At 56.7% G+C, this 7,500-nt stretch overlaps 2 non-coding genes and 1 pseudogene across 2 annotated transcripts; all 3 read left to right on the plus strand.

Moving 5' to 3' along the window:
* The first annotated feature begins 1,775 nt into the window (after positions 1-1,775).
* Positions 1,776-3,585, plus strand: LOC144420246 (small subunit ribosomal RNA). The gene has a single exon (XR_013474598.1). It is a non-coding gene; the product is annotated as a small subunit ribosomal RNA (ribosomal RNA).
* Positions 3,586-3,883: 298 nt separating this feature from the next.
* Positions 3,884-4,037, plus strand: LOC144420090 (5.8S ribosomal RNA). The gene has a single exon (XR_013474449.1). It is a non-coding gene; the product is annotated as a 5.8S ribosomal RNA (ribosomal RNA).
* Positions 4,038-4,325: 288 nt separating this feature from the next.
* Positions 4,326-7,500, plus strand: part of LOC144420074 (large subunit ribosomal RNA) — a 5,961-nt pseudogene continuing 2,786 nt past the window's right edge.

Here is a 7,500-nt window from a genome sequence, read left to right on the forward strand (position 1 = left end):
CGGGCGAGAGAGTGCTGCGTCGCCGGCATCGGCGTCGAAAGAAGCCGAGCCGAAAAAAGTTAAAGTACAAACGTGCAAGCATACTAACCTAACCCTAGGTAAGGCATGTCAGAGCGAAAGACAGTAATTTCGAATGAGCCAAGAAAGAGCGGTGCGGGGCCGGTCGGAGCGCACCCTTTTCTCGGTGGCTGGCGGGCGAGAGAGTGCTGCGTCGCCGGCATCGGCGTCGAAAGAAGCCGAGCCGAAAAAAGTTAAAGTACAAACGTGCAAGCATACTAACCTAACCCTAGGTAAGGCATGTCAGAGCGAAAGACAGTAAACTCGAATGAGCCAAGAAAGAGCGGTGCGGGGCCGGTCGGAGCGCACCCTTTTCTCGGTGGCTGGCGGGCGAGAGAGTGCTGCGTCGCCGGCATCGGCGTCGAAAGAAGCCGAGCCGAAAAAAGTTAAAGTACAAACGTGCAAGCATACTAACCTAACCCGAGGTAAGGCATGTCAGAGCGAAAGACAGTAATTTCGAATGAGCCAAGAAAGAGCGGTGCGGGGCCGGTCGGAGCGCACCCTTTTCTCGGTGGCTGGCGGGCGAGAGAGTGCTGCGTCGCCGGCATCGGCGTCGAAAGAAGCCGAGCCGAAAAAAGTTAAAGTACAAACGTGCAAGCATACTAACCTAACCCTAGGTAAGGCATGTCAGAGCGAAAGACAGTAATTTCGAATGAGCCAAGAAAGAGCGGTGCGGGGCCGGTCGGAGCGCACCCTTTTCTCGGTGGCTGGCGGGCGAGAGAGTGCTGCGTCGCCGGCATCGGCGTCGAAAGAAGCCGAGCCGAAAAAAGTTAAAGTACAAACGTGCAAGCATACTAACCTAACCCTAGGTAAGGCATGTCAGAGCGAAAGACAGTAATTTCGAATGAGCCAAGAAAGAGCGGTGCGGGGCCGGTCGGAGCGCACCCTTTTCTCGGTGGCTGGCGGGCGAGAGAGTGCTGCGTCGCCGGCATCGGCGTCGAAAGAAGCCGAGCCAAAAAAAGTTAAAGTACAAACGTGCAAGCATACTAACCTAACCCTAGGTAAGGCATGTCAGAGCGAAAGACAGTAAACTCGAATGAGCCATGAAAGAGCGGTGCGGGGCCGGTCGGAGCGCACCCTTTTCTCGGTGGCTGGCGGGCGAGAGAGTGCTGCGTCGCCGGCATCGGCGTCGAAAGAAGCCGAGCCGAAAAAAGTTAAAGTACAAACGTGCAAGCATACTAACCTAACCCTAGGTAAGGCATGTCAGAGCGAAAGACAGTAATTTCGAATGAGCCAAGAAAGAGCGGTGCGGGGCCGGTCGGAGCGCACCCTTTTCTCGGTGGCTGGCGGGCGAGAGAGTGCTGCGTCGCCGGCATCGGCGTCGAAAGAAGCCGAGCCGAAAAAAGTTAAAGTACAAACGCGATGCTAATGAGCGAGCCGTTGTCTCGACTAATATGTAGGGGGCGTTCGATCGAGCGTCTGGCTTGAGCGCTTGTCGGCCTAGCAGAACGGTCGCATTGTTATGCCCGGGTTTTAGGCACCGCTGCAGGCGGCCGGCAGAGCTCCTGTTTGTGCGAAACTGAATGGATCGAGCCCGAGAGAGGGCGAGCAAAGAAAAAACGCAAATCGCTCCGCCTGGCACTGCCGGCGAGAGCGTGGACGTCGCGGCCAGCGACTGTCGAAGCTGAGTACGGCCGCAGGCGATCGCCTCGGTCTTAAACGAATGCGACGAGCACGCGCCGGGCGGCCCAGCAAGGGCCGAGCGCAGCTGTCGCAGCTATCTGGTTGATCCTGCCAGTAGTGATATGCTTGTCTCAAAGATTAAGCCATGCAGGTGCAAGTACGAGTTCTCGTAAAGCGAAACTGCGAATGGCTCATTAAATCAGTCTTGGTTTATTTGGTCTCGTAAGCGAAGTGGATAACTGTGGTAATTCTAGAGCTAATACATGCATTAAGCGCCGACTTCGGGAGGCGCGCTTTTATCAGATCAAAACCGACCGGGTTCGTCCTGTGACGTTTGATGACTCTGGATAACCACGCGGATCGTACGGTCTCTGCACCGACGACGTATCATTCAAGTGTCTGCCCTATCAACTGTCGAAGGTACGCTACGTGCCTACCTTTGTGATAACGGGTAACGGGGAATCAGGGTTCGATTCCGGAGAGGGAGCCTGAGAAACGGCTATCACATCCAAGGAAGGCAGCAGGCGCGCAAATTACCCATTCCCGACACGGGGAGGTAGTGACGAAAAATAACAATACAGGACTCTAACGAGGCCCTGTAATTGGAATGAGTACATCCTAAAACTCTTAACGAGTATCCATTGGAGGGCAAGTCTGGTGCCAGCAGCCGCGGTAATTCCAGCTCCAACAGTGTATGCTAAAGTTGTTGCGGTTGAAAAGCTCGTAGTTGGATTTTGGGCGAGCGCCGCCGGTCCGTCGCAAGGCGTGTCACTGGTTGCGTTCGCCTCACCTTCGGTTCTCCGTCGGTGCTCTTGACTGAGTGTCGGCGGTGGCCGATAAGTTTACTTTGAAAAAATTAGAGTGTTCAAAGCAGGCTGTTCGCCTGCATAGTGTTGCATGGAATAATGGAATAGGACCTCGGTTCTATTTTGTTGGTTTTCGGAGCACGAGGTAATGATTAAGAGGGACAGACGGGGGCGTCCGTACTCTGCCGTTAGAGGTGAAATTCTTGGATCGGCGGAAGACGAACTACTGCGAAAGCATTCGCCAAGAATGTTTTCTTTAATCAAGAGCGAAAGTCAGAGGTTCGAAGACGATCAGATACCGTCCTAGTTCTGACTATAAACGATGCCAACTAGCGATCGGGAGGCGTTACCATGACGACCTTTCCGGCAGCTTCCGGGAAACCAAAGTCTTTGGGTTCCGGGGGAAGTATGGTTGCAAAGCTGAAACTTAAAGGAATTGACGGAAGGGCACCACCAGGAGTGGAGCCTGCGGCTTAATTTGACTCAACACGGGGAAACTCACCCGGCCCGGACACAGGTAGGATTGACAGATTGAGAGCTCTTTCTTGATTCTGTGGGTGGTGGTGCATGGCCGTTCTTAGTTGGTGGAGCGATTTGTCTGGTTAATTCCGATAACGAACGAGACTCTGGCATGCTAAATAGTTACGCGACCTTCTCGGTCGGCGTCTAACTTCTTAGAGGGACTAGTGGCGTTTAGCCACACGAGATTGAGCAATAACAGGTCTGTGATGCCCTTAGATGTCCGGGGCCGCACGCGCGCTACACTGAGTGAAGCAGCGAGTGTCTAACCTAGGCCGAAAGGTCCGGGTAACCCGTTGAACCTCATTCGTGATTGGGATAGGGACTTGCAATTGTTTCCCTTGAACGAGGAATTCCCAGTAAGCGCAAGTCATCAACTTGCGTTGATTACGTCCCTGCCCTTTGTACACACCGCCCGTCGCTACTACCGATTGAATGGTTTAGTGAGATCCTTGGATCGGCCCCGTCGCGGCTGGCAACGGCCGCGTCGGCGTGTCGAAAAGACGATCAAACTTGATCATTTAGAGGAAGTAAAAGTCGTAACAAGGTTTCCGTAGGTGAACCTGCGGAAGGATCATTACCGAAAGTGGTGGTAGGCCCCGGCCGACCGCGCACTTAATTGTCTTTGGGTGCCGCCGAGAGGGCGGCCGTCAATCGGGGTTCCGCCCCGTGCGACACGCGTAACACGTTGGCATAGCAAGGCAGCCGAGTGCGATGGTGGCTTCTGGGCACCGCGCTCGATGTGCCGCCGGCCCAGCCCGGCGGTCGCTCGGCGCCGTTTGTTGGTGTTTTTGTGCAGTTGTTGTCGGTGGTGGTTTTGTGGTCGATCCCACAGTGTGACGTCCGCGCGCTTCGGCGCCGGGCGAAACGTCGAGGACGACTCTTAACGGTGGATCACTCGGCTCGCGAGTCGATGAAGGACGCAGCCAAGTGCGAGAAGTAATGTGAATTGCAGAACACATTGAACGTCGACCTTCTGAACGCGAATTGCGGTCTCGGGTCAATCCCGGGACCGCGTCTGCCTCAGGGTCGCGTTCGTCCTCACCCGAGGGCCGTCGCCTGGCCTCTGCGAAGACGGCCGGGCGTCGCCCCAAGTTGAAGCGGTCGCCGAGCTTTCTCGGCGCGACCGCGTGTCCCGTACACCGCCGGCCCCTCGACGTGTTCAACTACGTTCGAGGGGCGGGTCCAGGTCGGTCGGTCCGGTCACGAGATCAAGACCGACCGTGGGCCAAGGCGGCGACGGTACGCGCTCGGTCGGCGCCGGCGGCGACGACTTGCGATGCCAGCGGGCCGTGTAAGAAGCGGCCCGCTTGACACATACGACCTGAGTTCAGGCGAGAGCACCCGCTGAATTTAAGCATATTATTAAGGGGAGGAAAAGAAACCAACAGGGATTCCCTGAGTAACGGCGAGTGAACCGGGAAGAGTCCAGCGTCGAATCTGCGCGCTTTTCGAGCGCGCCGAGTTGTGACGTACGGAAGTCCCAGTGCGGCTAACGGCGAGCGCCGGTGTCCTTCTGATCGAGGCCTCGTCCCACGGCGGGTGTTAGGCCCATAGGGGCGCTTGCCTTGGCCGCTTCGGGTCTTCTCTGAGTCGGGTTGTTTGGGAATGCAGCCCAAAGCGGATGGTAAACTCCACCTAAGACTAAATACGGTCGCGAGACCGATAGCGGACAAGTACCGTGAGGGAAAGTTGAAAAGCACTTTGAAGAGAGAGTTCAAGAGTACGTGAAACCGTTGAGAGGCAAACGGGAGGGCCCGTCAGGTCGCCGGCTCGCTTTCAGTTGGGTGCGGGGGCGCGCCGTCTCGGTTCGCGGACGCTCAAGGCGCCGCTGCCGAGTCGGCTCGCGCACCGTCTCAGCGCACTAGCGACCGGCGCGGGTCACGACCGGTTTGCCGTCGGTCTAAGTCCCCGCGCGAAGGTGGCCTCCGCTCCGGCGGGGGTGTTACAGCGCGCGGGCGGTGCGGCCCGGCGGCGGATCGAGGAATGGATGCCGCGCGCTCTCTGTGTGCGGCCGTCGCCGTTCGGCTGGCTTGTCGTTCGCCTGCACTGTACGCAGTGCCGGTGTTCGGCGGGCTGCCGTTTCGGTGGCGCGCCGTCGACGCGCTCGGGGTCCGTGGCCACGTCGGCCACCCTCCCGACCCGTCTTGAAACACGGACCAAGGAGTCTAACATGAGCGCGAGTCGTTGAGTGGTTCGAGACTCGCAGGCGAAATGAAAGTGAAGGCGGCCTTTGGCCGAATGAGGTCGGACCCGGAGCCCCGTGCGGGCGCCGGCGCACGACCGGCCGATCGCACCCGCTCTGCCGGGGCGGTCGCGCAAGAGCGTCCATGTTGGGACCCGAAAGATGGTGAACTATGCCTGGGAAGGTCGAAGCCAGAGGAAACTCTGGTGGAGGACCGTAGCGATTCTGACGTGCAAATCGATCGTCCTATTTGGGTATAGGGGCGAAAGACTAATCGAACCATCTAGTAGCTGGTTCCTTCCGAAGTTTCCCTCAGGATAGCTGGCGCTTTGTCGCAGTTTTATCTGGTAAAGCGAATGATTAGAGGCCTTGGGGACGAAACGTCCTCAACCTATTCTCAAACTTTAAATTGGTAAGAAGCCCGGCTCGCTTAATTGGAGTCGGGCGCCTCGAATGCGAGTGCCCAGTGGGCCACTCTTGGTAAGCAGGACTGGCGATGCGGGATGAACCGAACGCCGGGTTAAGGCGCCCGACGCGACGCTCATCAGAGCCCACAAAAGGTGTTGGTTGATCTAGACAGCAGGACGGTGGCCATGGAAGTCGGAATCCGCTAAGGAGTGTGTAACAACTCACCTGCCGAATCAACCAGCCCTGAAAATGGATGGCGCTGGAGCGTCGGGCCTATACCCGGCCGTCGCGACGACACGGGCCGTTCCACGGCGCTATGTCGCGACGAGTAGGAAGGCCGCGGCGGCGGGCGTCGAAGCGTCGAGCGAGAGCTCGCGTGGAGCAGCCGTCGGTGCAGATCTTGGTGGTAGTAGCAAATATTCAAATGAGAGCTTTGAAGGTCGAAGAGGAGAAGGGTTCCATGTGAACAGCAGTTGAACATGGGTCAGTCGGCCCTCAGTTGAACATGGGTCAGTCGGCCCTAAGGAACAAGCGAAGGCAGTTCGACGGGGGGCGTTGCTCGTCTTCGCCCCCGGTGTCCGAAAGGGAATCTGGTTAATATTCCCGAGCCTCGACACGGAGATTGGCGCTTCGGCGCCCGGTGCGGCAACGCAACCGAACTCGGAGACGCTGGCGTGGGTCCCGGGAAGAGTTCTCTTTTCTTGGTAAGGAGCGCAGGCCCTGGAATCGGTTCGCCCGGAGATAGGGCTGGCAGCTCCGTAAAGCACCGCGTCTCTTGCGGTGTCCGGTGAACCCGCGTCGGCCCTTGAAAATCCGAGGGAGATGGTGTAATTGTCGTGCGAGGCCGTACCCATATCCGCAGCAGGTATCCAAGGTGAACAGCCTCTGGCCGACGGAACAATGTAGGCAAGGGAAGTCGGCAAATCAGATCCGTAACTTCGGGAAAAGGATTGGCTCTAAGGGCTGGGTCGGTCGGGCTGAGGTACAAAGCGGATGCCGGGACTTGACCGGACTGGGCGAACGCTTGCCGCTTCACGGCGGCCGGCGTGAGCTTACCAACCCCATTCGGACTTAACCCAAACCCGGTAGCTCAAAAATAAACGAAAAAATATCCACTGAACCCCCTGCCACTGCGGGGGGATGTGGTTTGGACCCAGCCGGGAACCAGAAAAGTAGTGGCACCTTTTTCTTGTCTTTTCCATGCCCTGACTGTGACCGTGAATTTACCACCAAGACCGGTCTCGGACTGCATAGGAGAAGCAAACATGCGATCAACTTCCATCTAGATCATGTCCCTAAACGATCTCGAGCGAGGTGGAATCATGAGGAGGACTTTTAAGAAATCAAGAACCATCTTGATTCCTAAAGTGTCCTCCCCGACAAACCCGGGGGAATTCAGACCTATTACAATAGGTCCGATGATAACCCGGGTCTACCACAAGATCTTGGGAAGGCGGCTCGGTGAATGCTTCCCTCTCAAACCGATTCAACGGGCATTCCGTCCTACGGACGGCTGTGCAGAGAATATTATGCTGCTAGATGCCCTGTTGGAAAATGCAAGGCAGCAACAAAATCCGTTGCAATTAGCATTTTTGGACTTGAGGAAAGCGTTTGACTCGGTTCACCATTCGAGTATTAGACGCGCTGCCATAAGGATGGGAACACCACCACCTATGGTAGCTTACATTACGAGTTGCTACGTTGAGGCTGTAACAACGATACATGGTGTCGAGGTGCACCAGAACACCGGTGTAAAGCAGGGTGACCCCCTATCTCCAATACTATTTAATGCAGTGTTGGACGAAGCCTTCTCGGCCCTAGAAGATCTTGGGCCAAAAATGGAAGGCATCAGGGTCTCTGCTTTGGGACTTGCCGACGATGCCATTATAGCGACGGAGACTG

Source organism: Styela clava, chromosome 2 (assembly GCF_964204865.1).
Source record: "Styela clava chromosome 2, kaStyClav1.hap1.2, whole genome shotgun sequence".
Lineage (NCBI taxonomy): Eukaryota > Metazoa > Chordata > Ascidiacea > Stolidobranchia > Styelidae > Styela > Styela clava.